The sequence below is a fragment of the Euprymna scolopes genome, chromosome 19 (genome assembly GCF_053919585.1).
Source record: "Euprymna scolopes isolate OS-2025 chromosome 19, ASM5391958v1, whole genome shotgun sequence".
NCBI classification, from domain to species: domain Eukaryota; kingdom Metazoa; phylum Mollusca; class Cephalopoda; order Sepiida; family Sepiolidae; genus Euprymna; species Euprymna scolopes.
In genome coordinates this window covers 152,537,472-152,560,307 of record NC_136500.1, presented here as the reverse complement: position 1 = coordinate 152,560,307, position 22,836 = coordinate 152,537,472, and the positions used below count along the sequence as shown (strand labels likewise).

The 22,836-nt window shown below is 30.7% G+C and overlaps 1 long non-coding RNA gene across 1 annotated transcript; it reads left to right on the top strand.

Moving 5' to 3' along the window:
• The first annotated feature begins 2,824 nt into the window (after nucleotides 1-2,824).
• Nucleotides 2,825-22,208, top strand: LOC145240067 (uncharacterized). Its single transcript, XR_013862481.1, has 2 exons — nucleotides 2,825-3,089; nucleotides 21,734-22,208. It is a non-coding gene; the product is annotated as an uncharacterized LOC145240067 (long non-coding RNA).
• Nucleotides 22,209-22,836: the final 628 nt, after the last annotated feature.

The following is a 22,836-nucleotide window of genomic DNA, read 5'->3' as shown; positions in this document are numbered from 1 at the left end:
TCGATGACATTCCATTTATAAATGCGTCTCGAACGTATTCATCTCTCGCTTGCGTCTCCGAGACGGCACGAAATTCACAATCCTTGGCAAGGGTTTTTAACGACTGTAAATATTGGTCGATGCTTTCGTCCGTTTGTTGACGGCGAGTGGCCAAAAGATGCCTACAAAAGATGCTATTTTTAGGCTGAATAAAAATGGTGTCCAGTATGTCCATCGCGGAATTGAAACAGTCCACGTCAGAAATATTCTTGAAGATAGTTGGAGAGACGAGATTAACGAGGAGGCTGAATTTAAGCCTGTCAGTCAGAGGAGTTTGTTGACTTTCACCGGCAGCGTCGAGAAAGATGGCAAACGATTTTTTCCAATGTGTCCAGATATCTGCGGCGTCGGGTTGGCTGGGATCTAGATGTAGCCGTTCTGGTTTTAAATATTTCTCCATAGTGAGGAGAGGATATAGTTCAATAAATTGTGATGAAAAGAGAGACCAACGAGAACAGAATAAGGCAAAGAGTGGAGTAACTGCTCAAGTGGGCTTTATTGAACTAAATCCTCACATGAGGAGTCCATGAGAGTAGCGTGCGTACCACGAGGAGACTCTCGGAAAAAGGAGGAATCAGGTAAAGGGAGGGGGGGCTGTACAGGAAGTAGGAAAAGGGAGATAATCAACGGATGTTGATGGGAGAGTTCTTCTGATTTTACCACAGAAACATACAATGATATTATGGTAACTGTAATATATTGGACAGGATTATCTCCCTTGCGCTTCAATGAACTACGGATTATCTCCCTTGCACTTCAATGAACTACCACTAGAGGGCGCGACAGTCTGGAAATCTTTTTTCTTTAGTAAATAAAAAGACCGGGAGACGATTTTTCCCTACGAGACGTACCGTCCGCCGATCTATCTATAATGTTATTTTGTTTTGTGCATTTTCATTCATTATGCATTGTTAATGTTGATATACTTCAATTGGCGACGAAGAACGAATAATGTGGAGGAGTAACAAGACAATTTAAAATTAAAAGCGAACACCCACAACAAATCGAACGAGGAAAAGTTATGCATTGTTAATGTTGATATACTTCAGTAACATGAGTATAACATAACAATTCAACTATCTGTTGGATAAATCTAAGATGCACTAATGGCTGGATTATGATGATGTAATACAATATCTTCTACATATGTGGTTTATTCATATGATTCAACATTATTCTTGGTATTGTCAAAACAATGTAGGGGTGAAATAGAAAAAAAAAAAAAATAGGCAACTTACAGTTGACGGGTTAAAATCCAATATTGCATCTTTTTGGACACGCGTGGCTACGTCCTTTTTTTCTACCAGTTGGACGATTGAAGTATTGTCAGATTCTGTTAGGATTCTCCTCTTTTTTTTTCACAGTAACATTCCATAATCGAATTTTTCCGCTGCCACCATGTTGTACATTTTTGTAATATTATTAGTACGAATGTGTTATATTAAGGAGACGAAACGAGACATGTTAGCTAAAGGAAGAAATCTTTATTTTCATAAGAGACTTAACTCCTACAGCAAGAATTACAACCAAGCAAAGAAAGATAATCCATATGTTGACAGATGTTGCAAAGGATTTTGCCAATAAAACTTTAATATGGAAACATAGATGACATGAACAAAAAAGCCAGGAACATATACTATGTTTTTATCGCTGTTCATGGGTGATGACAGTACGTCTAACAGGTAGGCTAATACGCAAATTAAGTTTGAAATATTAAAAGAAGTTCATCATAAGTGTTACCAAATCAATTTGAATAACAATATTATAAGTTTTGTAAAGTAATCATAGGGCAGATTTGCCGTTTAGTTGTACAAATAGCCTCCTACCCTATTATAAAAAATGTTGGAATTTTTTTTGTACCAATTATGGTGCCCCCCCCCCTGTTTACATTTATTATTTTTTATCTGGTCCTTGTATTTGCTTTTTTTGTATTTTGTATCTTTTTTGATTCTTAGTTTCGTACATTTTTGGTTTGTACGAAACTCCCTTTAATATGGAGAAAAGGGGAATGCAAGCTCCGTGATGATGTCATGATCCCAGTGCGTATTTCACCCTCTTTTGAAATTCCGCTGACATGGAGATTGGGCGTTCGTTTCATTGTCTGGCGCTGAGAATGGAATTTTGACGAGCCTCCTTCAAAGAAGAAAACCCGGCAAAATACTCGGGTATGTGACGAGACATACTTCTGAAAACTATCTACATGACTACGGTTTTGCACGTATTTTAGAAGGAGTGAAATTATTTCAAAAAAATACTTTATTTTACGTGACAAGGAATTTTGGAACCTCCTACAAAGAAGAAAACCCGGCAAAGAAAACCCCGAGAATAACGTCAAGAATATGAGTTCAATATAGAAACGTTGTTTTAATTTGAATAAAATAAAATACGCATCTAGTGTAAATTTACAACATGGCAAGGAAGAAAAAAAAAAAAGAATAAACATTCAGTTTTATAAAGAAAAAAATTTATGATAGGAATTCGGACTACTGTTCTAATCTTGGATGTTAACTGTAATTCGATTAATCCAAATAATGAAATGTTCAGTCTTACAAAAATAAATCTGATTTTTATATCTTCACGTATCTTATTTATTTTAATGAATTACATAAAAAAGAAGTTGACTAAAAAAATAAAAAATAAAGGAAATCAGAGAAATTTATAAAAGAAATCCTAACAAGCCTGAAACATTGGCAAATATCATTTAAACTTGATAGGAAAACAATTCGGCACACTTAATTTATAACGGACATTTTTACACGAAGGACGAAATAATGATTACACCGTATTACGATGACCTAAATTCATTGTTCTTTAGCAGTTGATTTTCTCGTTAAATAATGTCACGTTTTTTAATACAGTTTTTCATCTTTTAATTTTGATTGTTTTATATTTTCAGTTATTTTGTTTCTTAATGAACTGAACACACAAAACAGAAGTTGTATAAATTCACTAAAGAAAACATTACAAACAAAACAAATTTTCTGTTTTGAACAGTAAAGAAAAACGAATTCATCCCGATTTTGTTTTTGTATTGAATTCCGGGGAGAAAGGTAAGCTTGTATCTTTTTGTTTGTTTTACACTAAAAATTATTTCCAATAAATTTTAAAATAATCTTAAACATTAAAATAAATTTAGGTGCTTCTACACTTTATTGCCGAAATTGGAGACGCCATTTTTGGCAAGACTGGAGTTTAGGTGGAAAAATAATCTCGAACCCTTTATCACATAAAAGGAACTAATTTCCCTAATCACCGGTACAATATTGGTATTTCAGAAGTTGTTTTTGAAAACAACTTAAAAAAAAACAAACAAAAAAACTTCTTTTTATATTGGTTTTAATTAAAATAAAAAAAGGTTTTCGTAGGTTACAATTATGAAAAGTTCTATTCATATTTAAATGTCTTATATGTTTCGTGTTTTTTTTTTGTGTTTTTTTTACACAATGAATACCTTTTTTAATGAAGGTACTAGTGCAGAGAGTGATCCGCGCTATTTTTTAAATCGTATTTCCAAGTTTAATTAAAGTTTTATGATATGTTTTTTTATTCAATTGTAAGGTTGAAGTATAGAATAGGTACAAAACACCCTCCCCTCCCCATATTAAGAATGGCTTTTTAAATATAACGTTATTATTTACGTCCGGATCGCTCTATGCACTAGTACCTTAATGATAAACAATACATAAATAGAAATAATAAATTATCAGACTTTTTAAAGTTTAAGTTTAAACAATAATTTTTTAATTAAAAATTGAATCGCTTGATTATTATTAAATTACATGAGTAGTTATAAACGATACAAATTAATATTAAACACGCGAAATATCTTGCAATTTATTATTTCTCTATTTCAAATTTAAATTTATTAATTATAAAACCTTCGGTACTTATGTATTTTTGTTACCGTGCTAAAAAAAGGTGCTTAAGATATCGTGAAACGTTCTGTTTAAAATTAAAAAATGTTGTTTAAAATAAAGAAGTAAAAAATGAGAGAAAAAGAAAGACATTGTGAAAAAAGATCGTAAAACGTTTTAAAATAAATAAGTAAGAAGTTGGGCTTCTTTAAGTTGTTTTCAAAAACAACTTCTGAAATACCTATATTATTGACATAGTAACGTACCGGTGATTAGGGAAATTAGTTCCTTTTATGTGATAAAGGGTTCGAGATTATTTTTCCACCTAAACTCCAGTCTTGCAGTCTTGCACTTACTGTCCAAATCATGCACTTACTGTCCAAATCCATGGAAGACATCATTATATGGCCGAACGATTGCTTCCGGGAAGGGCAAGAATGAATTTACCAGAATTAACATGTATTGCTTCCGGAAAGATTAAATTAAACTAAAATTATCATTTATTACTTCCAGAAACTTGGTAAGCGATAGTATTAGAGCTTTTCAATAAATGTTTTTTCAATTATATTTTGATAAATTTTTATACAATAAATGTTTTTGTTTTATTTTGATTTTCAAATGGCGCTCGCCCAGTTTAAAGCATTATGAACATGTCATTTCATTTTCTGTTTTTAATAATTAAAAAAAAAATGTTCCATGAAAAACTTTCCCGTACTCATTAATTAAATCGAAACATTTCCAATGAAACAATTACGGATACATGTTCTCTTTCACTTTCTTTATTTACTTTGTTTTCATAGTTCTTTCCGGAAGTTTAATTTTTTTGTTATTTATTTCATGCATCGGCCATAATGATGTCGCCCATGGATTTGGACAGCAAGTGCGTGAAAAAAAAATGGCGTCTCCAATTTCGGCAATAAAGTGTAGAAGCACCTAAATTTATTTTTATTGCAATCGAATAAAAAATAATGATTTTGCATTTATAACAAACCTAAATTTAGAAAGAATGAAGCTCCTATATATATATATATATATATATATATATATATATATAGAGAGAGAGAGAGAGAAAATAAAAAGGAACAAACCGTATTATGTGTTCATCAACGTTTCGTCTTTATTTCGAGACTTCCTCTGGATGAATGAGATTAAGAAACCAAAAAATATACCAGTACAAAATATTTGAAAATGTTTCACGTGCACAGTGTGACGCAGTTCTATTTCAGAGAAACGGAAAATTGATGTTGGAAATTCAAAAAGGAGGGGGGGCTGGCGCTGTTAAAGAGAAGGAAATTTTAGTGACGTCATATAGTCGTTAATTTAATTTTAAAACTATGAACGCAAGTTTATATTTTTATTGGGAAAAAGATATATCTGTTGAAATTCAAATATAAGTTTGTAACAGAAATGAAATGAGTGTTTTTTATGTAATTTATTGATTGAGATTATGTGTTAATTATTACAGGGGTGTTTGAATGGTGTGCGAAAGTTAACCTGTGTCCACAGTTAAATAATGTTCTTTTAATAACAGTTTACTTATTAATGGCGCTATGTTATAGAAACCTCCACGTTGTTTAATAGTGCTTGAAATTGCGATAAGCGCAGATTCAAGCACTATTAAACAACGAGGCATTCAATTTTGTTATTTTTAAATTATGATTATTTTTATAATTTTATAAAATTTGTGTGTTTTCTGAGAAAATAACAACGTTTATCATAAATAAAAAAAAATTTGATTCGAAGTTGGTCGAACTGATCACAAAAACTGCTTTTTCGGTATTTAATTGTTTTAATCAAAAACATATATTTTTCTGTCTACACTTGCATAATATATCGCTTGAGAATTCCGCTTGATTTTTTTAAATGATAAATCAAATATTTAAGATTTTACAATCGGGATCAATTTCTTGTAAAAGTCTACATAAAATGAGCACATATTTATTGGCCACTACCAATTGGCAGTAAGTTAATTATTTAAAAAAATATTGGTAAATTGTTACAATTTAACTTGGCGTAATTTACTCCCCCAAAATTATAAAATGCTTTTATTTCTATTACCTTTCAACAAACTTATAAAAATATCTGATAAAGAAATAACAATAATAATAATAATAATAATAATAATAACAACAATAAAAATATTAATAAAATAATAATAACAGTAATAATAATAAATATTAATAATAACAACAGTAATAATAATAACAATAATAATAACAATAAAAAACACTAATATAATAATAAGGACAATAAAAATAATAATTATTATAAAATAATAATAATGACAACAATAAAAAAGAATAATAATAATAATAACAACAATAAAAATATTAATAAAATAATAATAACAGTAATAATAATAAATATTAATAATAACAACAGTAATAATAATAACAATAATAATAACAATAAAAAACACTAATATAATAATAAGGACAATAAAAATAATAATAATTATAAAATAATAATAATGACAACAATAAAAAAGAATAATAATAATAAAAAAAATATTTAAAAAATAATAATAACGACAATAAAATAATAAAAAATAATTATAATAAAAAGAATAATAATTATAACAACAATAAAAATAATAATAATGATGACAATAATAATAATAAAAATAATAATAATAAAATTGCTAATAATAATAATAACAATAATAATAATAACAATATTAATAATAATAATAACAATTATTACTTTTTTTTTACATCTTAACCCCAAACAAGGCACATTGCCACTTTTATGTAGGGGGCTACTATCAGGGACATAACCTACAGGGTGTTATGTGGGGAGTTGGGCAGCAAGATGTCGGTTCACGTTACACTTGAACCTCTGCATGTCAGTACAGTTGGAGAAGCAGGAACCCGGAAGGAAATTCCAAAGTCTAGCGGTTCGTGGGAAGAAACTACTTGAGTTGAAGGCTCTCTTACATATAGGGATCTCAACTGTGAAGGAGTGGGATTTTGCAGCTTGTCGGGTGTGTCAAGGGTATTTAACATTTGATTGTATGGGGCTGTATACCAAATTATAGTTCTTTTTCTTCTATTTTTAATTTTATTATAGTTATTGGTGTTTTGTTGTTTATATTTGATATCGATATTTTTGTATCCACTATTTTTTAGGGCCGTTTCATAGTTATTACGCATGAATAAACATCTATTAAACTGTAGAAGAGAAATAGCAAACAACTATGTTCACAAGATAAAATTTACTCTAGGATAGCTATACAAAACAGTCTTAAAACTAACAAAAACAAAGGAAAATAAACAAATAAATAAATTAAATAAACCCTAACCGTAACTCAAGCGATGAAAATGCATTTAACAGGTCAACTAATATCTACGAAACGGCCCTAAAAAATAGTGGATACAAAAATAAAGATATCTCATATAAGCAACAAAACACCAATAACTATAATACAATTAAAAATAGAAGAAAAAGAACTATAATTTGGTATACGGCCCCATACAATCAAATGTTAAAAACAAAACTTGGCAAGAAATTTCTAGATCTTATTGAAAAACACTTTCCCGCAACCAACCCATTACACAAAATTTTCAATAAAAATACTGTAAAGTTATCCTACAGTTGTTGCGAAAATTTAGAGATGATAATTAAAGCACATAATAACAAAATATTAAATAAAAACAATGTAAACAACAACAAAATAAACAATAAAAAAGTAGACACCATGACAAAAATAAAACTAACACTAGCAGAAATAATAATCTTAATAATAATAACAATAATAATAATAATAATAAACCAACCCCAGACAAGAACAACCATACTATAAATAAAAATATTAATAACGAACAAGGTAAATGCAACTGTAGACACCGCACACTTTGCCCACTTCAAAATAAATGTCTAACCAAAAGCGTAGTTTACCAGGCCACAATATTTGTGGAAGAAAACACGAATAACAAGAAATATTATGTAGGTATGACTTCCTTAGATTTCAAAACTCGATACTATGACCACAAAAGTACATTCAATAATAAAAAACACCATATGAAAACAACACTAGCGAATAAATACTGGGAACTCAAAGAAAGCGGACATTCACCAGTAGTCGAATGGAAAATAATAAGACAAGCTACCACGTGTAGAGACCTAGACGCCCCATGTAGATTATGCCTTCATGAAAAATTTGCTATCCTGTACTTTAAAGAACACAACATCTATCAAACTGTAGAAGAGAAATAGCAAACAACTGTGTTCACAAGATAAAATTTACTCTTGGATAGCGATACAAAATAGTTTTAAAACTAACAAAAACAAAGGAAAATAAACAAATAAATTAATTAAATAAACATGAATATACATAAACGATCACACATATATGTATGTATATATATATATATATATGTATATATATATATATATATATATGTGCATATATGTATGTACACATATATATATTTATATATAAACTAACATTAAAAAAAAGAAAAAACACTAACCTTGTTTTAAAACAGATCAAGAAACTAAATAGGGCACACACAAAGGAACAGGTCAACCAGAGGTCAAATAGGCCTTTGTTCAATAAATGTATGCTCATTGGCTGATAGGAAGGGCGCGGTGAATACTAGAAAGCTTATTGGCTAACTAAAATCTCAATAGAAGAGGAGCATATAAAAACGATAAACAACCACAGAATTCGCGCATAAGCCTGAAGAGTCTTAGAGTGGATGAAACACGGAATATTCAGTGTAGCTTAATCGCCATATATATTTTATAAATTACTAATGATATAAATATATATATAGATAGCTCACTACTGATGCAATTCTCTATCTATATAAGAACTAGATACGCCCAAGGATGGAGTACTGTTGCCACACCTGAGCAGGAGCTGCTAGGAAAGACTTATCTTGCCTCGATAGAGTTCAAAATAGACTTCATAGCCTCGTAGGAGATGTCCTTTTCTCTTCCCTGCAACAGTGATGTTGCGAGTTTGTCTCTGCTTCATCCTTATTTACCTTGCAAGTGCTCGACTGAGCTTCAATCTATGTTCCTCCCTCACCAAACTTTCACAAGAAACACTCGTCTAGCTGAAAACACTATCAATAATTCCCCCCACTTTTTATCTGTGCCTAAACCTAAATGTAGATTCCATGAACAAAGCTTATTTCTTAGAACTGCACGTCTATGGAACTGTCTTCCATTTTTCTGCTTTCCAGTTGACTACAATCTGATTGTCTTCAAGTTCAACGTAAAAAAGTTCTTGATGAGCCGTTCCCCTTAAGTTTACAAATTTACCAAATTTCCATTACTACCGATTACTATATTGTCCAATTGACTACTGTACACTCTTAATCCTTATCCTCGAGTGGTCTCAATGAGGCGATGTTTTTTTTTTATTTAAAACAACAAAAAATTGAATCTACTGGGTAGAACGATAAAATTGTCTCCCTAAAGAAACAACACTACAGCTTTATTTTAAAACTTTTATTAAGAAATCAATTCAGGTAACTTGATTAGGTAGTAAAGCTGACAACTATTCAATGTAGCTGCCTTCAATCTGAACCACCACCTCTATAAGGGTTCAGAACTGAGAGCATGCTTTTTCCACAAGTGCCGGTTGGAGCCTAGCAAATACTTGGCGGATGGAATGATCAGGTTTACTATGATATTGTGGGAAGTCATGTTCATGATGTTCTGGACGTATGACCAAACAAAGTAGTCCAGCATGTTCAGGTCGAGGGAGGAGGGGAGCCAGTGAGAGAAGGATACAATGTTGTAGCACTCTTTCTGAAGCCAAACTTGGGTCTCTTTGGACGTTGGCCAGCACCAAGCCCTACTGCTACACCCAAGATCTGGCAGTACCCAAAATGTAAGGTAGCATAATGTGGACCTCACTTGAACCCACACCAAATACCATAACTGTTGGGTCGTCCAATGTATTGAGCTGTGCCAATAAGCATTGAACCATCCGAATATTTTTATCTCTTCTTTAAAAAATGAAAATAAGCTAAAATATATTTGAGTTCCCCCAGCAATTGCTGAAAAAATATGGAAGCTGTGACCAGTTACATGTCTGGTAGATAACTGGCCATGAAGTAGGTGCTCATTTAATGCTAAATTTCTATAGGAAAACGATCCCTTACTCTAAAATCTTTAATATTTATTAATTTTTAATTCTTTCAATGATGATATTTGTATGAGCTGTTGAAATGTAATAGCCAGAAAAAGGCAGATTTTTTATTTTTTTAGTAAACAATATTTTATTTTGTTTTTTACATAGCAGTAAAATATTTAGTTTGTGAAAGACAAGGCACAGCGGACAATTGTGAACAATTTTTATTTCGTATATGATTATAACCATGTAATTTTGTTAGACATATGTACTGATTCTCCCTTTTTTAATTTCTAAAATTCAGAACTATCTTAGAACAGCTAGTATATAATTAGTTTTGGTACAGTAGCACCAGGACCGAGAATTTAACTTAATTTTTAAAATATGTTCAACAGGCAACTGTGAATTTTGAAAATATGTTCAACCGTCAACTGTGAATTGTGAAAATCAATTTCCTGTTTATTTAGCACATCTGAAAATCTAGGTCACCGCATTTTTTTGTTGAATCTGATTTCTTTCTGAAAGTCTAGGTCACCACAAAATGTATTTTAAATATAGCAATATGTCGTTATTAACTATTCTGTAAGCATCGTTCATTTACTAATTTAATAAACAGAAGAATATATAAGAATAATATAAATAAGACTTGAATGTAATAGAATAAAATATAGCAGGTGTTGAGTTTCACAAATCACCACTGATGCTGAACACATTACCTATTTAAGTAAACAATTGTTACACAAAGGTGCATATTTTAATCTAAGAAAATATATGCATAACAAAATATTACAGTATAAGCATTACATTGCAATTGGCAAAAATTAATGTTAATTGTTCTAATAAGTTCTAGTTTACAATTACTTTATCAAATAAAAGAGTTATATTTTCATTTAAAAAGTATGTTAATAAAATATACCAGTACGGAATTGCTTCGTGTAGAGATTAAATTATGTTTTATAAAAGTCCATTTTATTTGTTTTAATTAACTTTAGTTTGCAATAAACTCATCAATGACATATATTTTACAATTATAGAGATCAGGGTTTCAAAGTTTAAAGGATATAAAATGTGTTCAATAATCCGACCTCAAAACAATCCAACCAAAATACCGATTTACATATATACAAGAAACATTTATTTACACATAATGGAAAAGGAACAAGAGCATGTGTGTGGTTGCACACAAACGAGCATACATAAAGTAAATATGTTCGTTCTGAATGTATGTGTGTGTTGGCAATGTTCTGATAATCTCGTTGTATACTGTTAATATAAAAGTAATGACAAACCGTTCAGGTTCGTGATGGAATCAAGTTCTCTTACTATGAGAATGTACGAGTGCATACAGAGAAATATTTCATAGATCAAAGACCAGTCACGTCTATTCATTGTTGTGTTGAGGCAAAAAAGAAAGAGAGAAAGAAATGGAAGAATAGAAACAGATGAAGAAATGGAGCACATTGTTTTGCCCATGTGCTACACACATGGAAGTACAGAAACAGATTCTCCCCAGAATGTGCTGCTGCCATCACGCACAGAAATCACTTTTTCCATAGCTACCAACATAATAGATGCATTAGGACTAAAGCTACTTTCAGGAACGCCAGAAACCACTGTAAAAGAGTAATAAAAAATGCAAGAGAGCTATATGCCCAGTCTGTTAAATCCAAAGTAGCTGAGCAGCGCTTGGTTCCCACCAGTTTTGGCAAATAACAAATAGGATCCTGAACAGAAGTGTGCGTTCTATCCCAACCATTATCAATGGACCTGAGGTCATCTCGTCAGCAGCAGACAAGGCCAAACTATTTGCCAAGAACTTTGCAGCTAATTCTAGCCTATGCGACGAAGGCCATCAACTCCCCATATTTCCTCCTATAACACAGAACATGCTAGGTAACATACAAATATCTGTGCATGAGGTCGTCAAGCTAATTAAGAACCTTAATTCCAGTAAAGCAACTGGCTCTGACGGTATCCCAATTATAGTGTTGAAAAAGCTTCAACCAGAACTTGCACCCATACTTACGAAACTTTTTAAGTGTTGCCTTAAGAAGTGCTTTCCAACACCCTGGAAACCCTCATCAGTATGCCCTGTATTTAAGAATGCAGGTGATAAGTAATCTCCTTCTCAGTATAGACCAATACGTCTCCTGTGTGTCATGAGTAAGTTGCTGGAATCCATATTATATAGAGAAATAGTTAACCACCTCAGCAGAAATAACCTTCTTAGTGACACGCAATATGGTTTCTGTTCTGCAAGATCTACCACAGATGTGCTAGTGGTTATATCTCATAGGATTAGTGAATCTCTTGACAAAGGCTTCCTTTCTAGGGCAATTGCTCTTGACATATCAAAGGCCTTCGACAAATTATGGCATAAAGGCCTACTTCACAAGATTTCCAGCTACGGTATAACTGAAAATGTTTTCTCAATCATTAAATCATTTCTCTCTGATAAGCTCATAAGAGTAGTGGTCGATGGACAGAAATCAGAAGCCTGCAGTATTAATGCTGGAGTCCCTCAGGGGTCCATTCTGAGCCCAACTCTTTTCCTGATCTACATCAATGATCTCCCTAAACACATACTTAAATCATTCGCTGACATCTATGCTGATGACACGACTATCTACGGCAACACATCAAAGGCTGTAAATGACAAATTTCTCTCTGATTCTCTCTTCTCAAGCGCGTGGTTCAATAGGGGAAGACGTGGCTGGTTACCTTTAATGCATATAAAATCAAGCTCCCATTTTTATATCATCAACGCTCTGATCCCCATCTGGCATCGATTGAAATGGATGGCATCTTTCTACCGCTCCAGAAGATATCTCACTACATGCAATTCTCTATCTATATAAAAGCCAAGTACGCCCAAGGATAGAATACTGCTGCCATATCTGGGCAGGAGCTGCTAACAACAGCCTATCCTGCCTTGACAGAGTACAAAATAGACTTCGTGGCTTAGTAAGGGATGCTCTTTTCTCTTCCCTGCAACCTCTCTCCCACAGAAGAGACGTTGCGAGCCTATCTTTGTTTTATTTCCATGGCAGGTACTCGTCTGAGCTTCAATCTCTAGTCCCCCCTCGCCAATCTTTACGAAAAACACCCGTCTAGCTGAAACCACTGTTAAAAATTTTCCCACTCTTTATCTGTGCCTAAATCAAAATGTAGATTCCATGAACAAATCTTCTTTCTTAGAACTGCACGCCTGTGGAACTCTGTTCCGTCTGCCGGCTTCCCACCTGACTACAATCTGGATGTCTTCAAGTCCAATGTAAACAAATTCCTGATGAACCGCTCCCTTAAGTAGACACTTTTATTAAATCTCTACACTAACGTACTGTACATGCAATAACCTTTATCCCTGAGTGGCTTCCGGGCCTTGATAAGTGGTGATCACCATGTAAAAAAAGAAAAAAAGAAATGGCGCACATTGTTCATCCTATGTGCTACACACACATTCTCCTTAACCTCTTGCTATCATGTTATAGTGAGCTGTTAGGACAGCTAAAAATGGTTTGAGTTTAGCTTGAACATGTTATAGTGAGCTGTTAGAACTTACAGTTCGAGCTAAACTCAAACCATTTTTAGCTGTCCTAACAGCTCACTATAACATGATAGAGTTTAAGGAGAAATTGAATATAATTAGCATGATGTTGTGAGTGTGGTGAAGCATGTATATGTGCAAGAACGTTTAAGACATGTCGAAGTCTGCATACTTGTGTGGAAATATCAATTCGGTCGCATTGTCGTGTCAATACTTGTTTTGATTAACATAATAAACGACAAAGAAATGACATGATATGATCCCAAGTGGTCTGTAAAACAACAATATATGTCATCAGTGTTTGTTGAATGATGAGAGTTTCACTAAAACTGTGTTGCAATATTGCAGCGGCATCTGGCAATATCTCTATTGAAAGTATCAAGCTTGAACAACTTATGTTTCACTTCTAATTGAATCAGTTTATACCATCAAAGCCACATATAAAATAGTGGGCCTTCAAAATTGTTAGGTAACTGTTTTATCCAATTAAAACTACATGCTATTATTATTATAACAATATCATTATGTGAAGATAAAACAGTTTGATACAACAAATAATCACGTGTTGATTGGACAATAACTGGAGTTGTCGAGACAGTTTTTGCCAGGTTAGGATTGATGAGTCAGACAGAATATGTCTGTAAAATCCTTATGCTCTGTTATCCGTCCATCACTCCAGCCAATCTCCTTTTGAGGGCAAGTCGATTTATCAGGTGAAGTGGTACACACTCTTTACATATAAAGTTTACATTTCCACTAAACAATTCATATTCCAATGATCATATTATGACGTCATACAACTAAAGCCTGCATTTGATAAACTATGTGAAAAATTGTTAGTCGCAAATCAAAACTGTTTCAATAGATTTTCCATGTACATGCTTTATAAATATTAGTTGTAAAAACCTTCAAACTGTTGCACCTAAGGGAAAAGTGTGACTAAAAAAGTCGAATCACATAATCCACTCTTTTAGTCGCTGTATAGTTATCTTTTACCTCTTTGAGAGTAAAGATCCATAGACCAGTTGAGAAGGGTGCCAACTGTGAGTAGACTGTCAACCAAATGCTTTGTATTTGACAAGAGTAGTTGGTCTGCCAAACCTAAATAACATTCAGTGCACATTCGCCCACCACTTTTCATTGTTTTACTAATCAGGTGCAATCGTCATAAAACACAATCATATTTTAGTACCGTATGTGCAACTCTATTCTTATTGTGATTTTCTTACCTTTTACCTTTGTCTTTTCTAGACTAAGGTAACAATGTATCAGCTGCCATTGTTTTAACTGTCTTTAGTTTTTTATTACTTATATCAAGAGGTTTTGTGCTTTTTATGTAGTGACTTAAATATAAACAAGCTAACTTACTCTTACTAAAATCAGTTCAATTAACATGAATTCTAAAAGCCAAATAAGTTCTTCATTAAAGGGAATACATTGTTACAATCAACGTAGAAATATATGAAAAAAGTATTTTTAAAATAATAGTACATTCTTACAATCATCTAAGAAATATATACAAAAAAAATTATATTCTTTAAATAATAGAAATGAGACCATTAAAGATAAAACATTAAAAGTATAATAAGATAAACGATTATAGTTACAAATAATTTTATGTTAAGCTCAATTGGAGATAAGATGGATATTACTCCTATAAAACATTACTTTTGAATAATAGGATTTGACAAATTGAGGAATATATAAATAGAAAATATAGGTCTCCCAAAGAAAGAAAATGCCAGCATCAATCTACATGCCTTAGTTGTATTGAATTCTTAAATAATAAGGTTGATATAAATTTTATAATTGAGAAACTACTATATTTCATTACAGTCAGGGAAGCAGATAAAATGTAGGAAATTGCAGTCAGGCAGACCGAAGGAGACAACTATTAGAGCAAAAGTTTTTTTAGGATATAGAGACGTCAGCAAGTATAGAAGTTGTATTGAATACTTAAATAATAAGGTTGATATAAATTTTATAATCTGTTCATAGAATTTTAAATATTTAATCTTACCAATGTTTACAGAACTAACATTCAACATGCTTATAAGTTAAACGCATCTGATTTAAATATTTCAAGTTCATATGAATTAGGGGTGAAGAGATATTTATAGATAAAACATTCAAGGCGGTGTTTCTGTTAATTACACTCCAAACAGAACGTATTTCAATATGGATGTGAAAAAACGTATTTCAATCTGGATGTGAAAAACTACTATTTACTAGACTTACTATTACAAAGAGAGTAGTAGCCCGGCGTCTGTACACATAAACTTAAACTATTGCATTTCATTACAGTCAGGGGAGCAGATAAAATGTAGGGAATTGCAATCTTTAAATCAAAAAGAGACAACTATTAGAGTAAAAGGATTTTTAACATATAGAAGCGTCAGCAAGGGTAGGAGTATCCTTTGTTTGCTTGCCGGGTTATCAGGAAGTATGTACTTCGAATGGGTGTACAATTACTATAAATTAATCAATGTACTTCGAATGGGTGTACAATTATTATAAATTCATCAGTGTACTTCGAATGAGTGTACAATTACTATAAATTCATCAACGTACTTTGAATGAGTGTACAATTACTATAAATTCATCAACGTACTTTGAATGAGTGTACAATTACTATAAATTCATCAATGTACTTCGAATGAGTGTACAATTACTATAAATTCATCAACGTACTTTGAATGAGTGTACAATTACTATAAATTCATCAATGTACTTTGAATGAGTGTACAATTACTATAAATTCATCAACGTATTTTGAATGGGTGTACAATTACTATAAATTCATCAACGTACTTTGAATGAGTGTACAATTACTATAAATTCATCAATGTACTTCGAATGAGTGTACAATTACTATAAATTCATCAATGTACTTTGAATGAGTGTACAATTACTATAAATTCATCAATGTACTTTGAATGAGTGTACAATTACTATAAATTCATCAACGTATTTTGAATGAGTGTACAATTACTATAAATTCATCAATGTACTTTGAATGAGTGTACAATTACTATAAATTCATCAACGTATTTTGAATGGGTGTACAATTACTATAAATTCATCAATGTACTTTGAATGAGTGTACAATTACTATAAATTCATCAACGTACTTTGAATGAGTGTACAATTACTATAAATTCATCAATGTACTTTGAATGAGTGTACAATTACTATAAATTAATCAATGTACTTCGAATGAGTGTACAATTACTATAAATTCATCAATGTACTTCGAATGAGTGTACAATTACTATAAATTCATCAATGTACTTCGAATGAGTGTACAATTACTATAAATTCATCAGTGTACTTCGAATGAGTGTACAATTACTATAAATTCATCAACGTACTTTGAATGAGTGTACAATTACTATAAATTCATCAACGTACTTTGAATGAGTGTACAATTACTATAAATTCATCAATGTACTTTGAATGAGTGTACAATTACTATAAATTCATCAGTGTACTTCGAATGAGTGTACAATTACTATAAATTCATCAATGTACTTTGAATGAGTGTACAATTACTATAAATTCATCAATGTACTTCGAATGAGTGTACAATTACTATAAATTCATCAACGTACTTTGAATGAGTGTACAATTACTATAAATTCATCAATGTACTTCGAATGAGTGTACAATTACTAGAAATTCATCAGTGTACTTCGAATGAGTGTACAATTACTATAAATTCATCAACGTACTTTGAATGAGTGTACAATTACTATAAATTCATCAATGTACTTCGAATGAGTGTACAATTACTATAAATTCATCAGTGTACTTCGAATGAGTGTACAATTACTATAAATTCATCAACGTACTTTGAATGAGTGTACAATTACTATAAATTCATCAACGTACTTTGAATGAGTGTACAATTACTATAAATTCATCAATGTACTTTGAATGAGTGTACAATTACTATAAATTCATCAACGTATTTTGAATGAGTGTACAATTACTATAAATTCATCAATGTACTTCGAATGAGTGTACAATTACTATAAATTCATCAATGTACTTCGAATGAGTGTACAATTACTATAAATTCATCAGTGTACTTCGAATGAGTGTACAATTACTATAAATTCATCAACGTACTTCGAATGAGTGTACAATTACTATAAATTCATCAACGTACTTTGAATGAGTGTACAATTACTATAAATTCATCAACGTATTTTGAATGGGTGTACAATTACTATAAATTCATCAACGTACTTTGAATGAGTGTACAATTACTATAAATTCATCAACGTACTTCGAATGAGTGTACAATTACTATAAATTCATCAACGTACTTTGAATGAGTGTACAATTACTATAAATTCATCAATGTACTTTGAATGAGTGTACAATTACTATAAATTCATCAATGTACTTTGAATGAGTGTACAATTACTATAAATTCATCAACGTATTTTGAATGAGTGTACAATTACTATAAATTCATCAATGTACTTTGAATGAGTGTACAATTACTATAAATTCATCAACGTACTTTGAATGAGTGTACAATTACTATAAATTCATCAATGTACTTTGAATGAGTGTACAATTACTATAAATTCATCAACGTATTTTGAATGGGTGTACAATTACTATAAATTCATCAATGTACTTTGAATGAGTGTACAATTACTATAAATTAATCAATGTACTTCGAATGAGTGTACAATTACTATAAATTCATCAATGTACTTCGAATGAGTGTACAATTACTATAAATTCATCAATGTACTTCGAATGAGTGTACAATTACTATAAATTCATCAGTGTACTTCGAATGAGTGTACAATTACTATAAATTCATCAACGTACTTTGAATGAGTGTACAATTACTATAAATTCATCAACGTACTTTGAATGAGTGTACAATTACTATAAATTCATCAATGTACTTTGAATGAGTGTACAATTACTATAAATTCATCAACGTATTTTGAATGAGTGTACAATTACTATAAATTCATCAATGTACTTCGAATGAGTGTACAATTACTATAAATTCATCAATGTACTTCGAATGAGTGTACAATTACTATAAATTCATCAGTGTACTTCGAATGAGTGTACAATTACTATAAATTCATCAACGTACTTCGAATGAGTGTACAATTACTATAAATTCATCAACGTACTTTGAATGAGTGTACAATTACTATAAATTCATCAACGTATTTTGAATGGGTGTACAATTACTATAAATTCATCAACGTACTTTGAATGAGTGTACAATTACTATAAATTCATCAATGTACTTTGAATGAGTGTACAATTACTATAAATTCATCAACGTACTTTGAATGAGTGTACAATTACTATAAATTCATCAATGTACTTTGAATGAGTGTACAATTACTATAAATTCAACAACGTATTTTGAATGAGTGTACAATTACTATAAATTCATCAACGTACTTTGAATGGGTGTACAATTACTATAAATTCATCAATGTACTTCGAATGAGTGTACAATTACTATAAATTCATCAACGTACTTTGAATGAGTGTACAATTACTATAAATTCATCAATGTACTTTGAATGAGTGTACAATTACTATAAATTCATCAATGTACTTCGAATGAGTGTACAATTACTATAAATTCATCAACGTACTTTGAATGAGTGTACAATTACTATAAATTCATCAATGTACTTTGAATGAGTGTACAATTACTATAAATTCATCAACGTATTTTGAATGGGTGTACAATTACTATAAATTCATCAATTTACTTTGAATGAGTGTACAATTACTATAAATTCATCAATGTACTTCGAATGAGTGTACAATTACTATAAATTCATCAACGTACTTTGAATGAGTGTACAATTACTATAAATTCATCAACGTACTTCGAATGAGTGTACAATTACTATAAATTCATCAACGTATTTTGAATGGGTGTACAATTACTATAAATTCATCAATGTACTTTGAATGAGTGTACAATTACTATAAATTCATCAACGTACTTTGAATGAGTGTACAATTACTATAAATTCATCAATGTACTTTGAATGAGTGTACAATTACTATAAATTCATCAACGTATTTTGAATGGGTGTACAATTACTATAAATTCATCAATGTACTTTGAATGAGTGTACAATTACTATAAATTAATCAATGTACTTCGAATGAGCGTACAATTACTATAAATACATCAATGTACTTCGAATGAGTGTACAATTACTATAAATTCATCAATGTACTTCGAATGAGTGTACAATTACTATAAATTCATCAGTGTACTTCGAATGAGTGTACAATTACTATAAATTCATCAACGTACTTTGAATGAGTGTACAATTACTATAAATTCATCAACGTACTTTGAATGAGTGTACAATTACTATAAATTCATCAATGTACTTTGAATGAGTGTACAATTACTATAAATTCATCAACGTATTTTGAATGAGTGTACAATTACTATAAATTCATCAATGTACTTCGAATGAGTGTACAATTACTATAAATTCATCAATGTACTTCGAATGAGTGTACAATTACTATAAATTCATCAGTGTACTTCGAATGAGTGTACAATTACTATAAATTCATCAACGTACTTCGAATGAGTGTACAATTACTATAAATTCATCAACGTACTTTGAATGAGTGTACAATTACTATAAATTCATCAATGTACTTTGAATGAGTGTACAATTACTATAAATTCATCAACGTATTTTGAATGGGTGTACAATTACTATAAATTCATCAACGTACTTTGAATGAGTGTACAATTACTATAAATTCATCAATGTACTTCGAATGAGTGTACAATTACTATAAATTCATCAACGTACTTTGAATGAGTGTACAATTACTATAAATTCATCAATGTACTCCGAATGAGTGTACAATTACTATAAATTAATCAACGTACTTTGAATGAGTGTACAATTACTATAAATTCATCAATGTACTTCGAATGAGTGTACAATTACTATAAATTCATCAACGTACTTTGAATGAGTGTACAATTACTATAAATTCATCAATGTACTTTGAATGAGTGTACAATTACTATAAATTCATCAACGTATTTTGAATGGGTGTACAATTACTATAAATTCATCAACGTAGTTTGAATGGGTGTACAATTACTATGAATTCATCAACGTACTTTGAATGGGTGTATAATTAATATAAATTCATTAATGCACATTCTATCAAATTACTTGTAAAACAGTCATAGGAGTGCAACATTGTTGCGATGTGATAGAGAGGAGCTTAGTGGAAATCCTTTTAAACCTTGTCTATGACGAAGATAATTTTTGTAGTTTTACCCACCCTTCTATGGCAACAATAACCAATGCATATGCTAATGTGGGCTTTGTAGACATTTACAATACTCTCAGTTAAAAAGTAATTTTATAGTAATGTTGAGAAAACCCACTTTGAAAAAGACTTTATAATGTCCTCAAATTATTTCCATTATGTATAATTAGTAAAATAAAAATCTATGCTTACTGATATTTAAAGACAGCTGAAGAATTAACACATATATAGGTTAAACGACTTTAAAAATCGTTTATATTCAGATGGACTAAAGGTGAACGGATATATTGTCTCGAACAAACCTTTGGGTTTGAAAGCAAAAACGTGTCTTCAATAAATACTTTTGATAGACTGATTGTAATTCACTCTCATTGTTACCATAAGATACATATACATATATTGGATATATAATTTACAATAATATTTATATATACATAAACTTCATAACATTTAAACTTATATATAAAATGCAATATATAATATTAAAAATACAATATATATATTGTTTTTTATAATAATGTATATATATATTACTATAAAATACAATATATATATATATATTGTATTTTTCGTATTTTATTTGGTAGTATTTTATATATAAGTTTAAACGTTTTATTTATCACTATCTGACTTTGTTATGATTTAGATTCTAAATTATACTTTATTAGATATAATTTCAACTATAACTTTACTTAAGCTGTATCGACTGTCAAGTTGGAAAATATTTGGTCCCATTTTCAAAATGTATCCTATTATTTTTTTATATTACATGAATGTAGAGGTTGTAAGTTTAATCCAATAATATTGACAAAAACAAAGAGAATACTAATATGTGAATGCAAATACTAAACATATTGAATTATTTTATATTTTTTACAGATGTTCCTGATTGAGCGCTTCTATTCAATTTTAATGGAGTATTATTTTCCTTAAACATTACAAACATTGATTACGTTATTTAGAAGACTACAGCAACATATGTGGGAAGAGTACTTATACTGACATTATTATTTAAAACATTTTTTGGAAACGTGTGATATAACACATGTTACAGGGAATATATTTTCTACAGCACTGAAAACTATAAAAAAAACTATGGGTTTTTTAAAAAGACAATATTTTCATAGAGTACTGGAAACTACAGAATTAAGAAAAACTTCATGGAAAAGTAACTCCTTATAAATACAAAATTCTTTGAAGTAGCACTTTGCAAAAATCGCTCAGTTGGAATTTATAAAACTATGGATAAATGTTTGGCATCTTCTTGGCTGTTCCACTTGAACGAATTAATAAGAAAATTGAAATAAAAAACAATGTCCTTATAATATATGCAAAATATTATTGGACTGCAAAATATGTTGAGATATATAAAAAGTCACAATAGAGAAATGGTACGTTCCTATGAAGTGTGTAAATATAACTACTTTACCAAATACGATTGAGTAAGACATATAAATACACACAGAACTTGAATGCCTACAAGACAATCCTCGAGTGTCTAAGGTCTCTCTGTACAGGGGTTTGTCAGAACAACCTGGCGTGTAGATACTTTCTTCAATGAAGTAAACGCTGACTAAATATTCAAACTCACATAGTATTCACTGCCCAAATAAGATCTCCTCACTATGGCTAACTCATATTAGCTTTTATGAGGAATGGTGCACCTTCTCCAAGTGATGTTACCTAATGTAATTGCATGAAGCTGGATACTCCACAAGACTAGATAAATTCTTGTCCTGGAATCCAATAAGACCAAGAGACCAAAATAAAAGATATACTACAACATATAAAAATGGTAAATTGGGGAGAGGAAAATTATGTTCTCAGTTTCTTTACTAACTCAGTGTTTGAGAGATAAAGAACTTAAATGGAACATTCGAATATCTATGTATCTCATATAGAGTTCAAGTGTTAGCCCCAGGTTATGGGCCCATTGACTTCTGAGAACTTTGATTGAAGTAAAATAAGACAAAAAAAGAGAA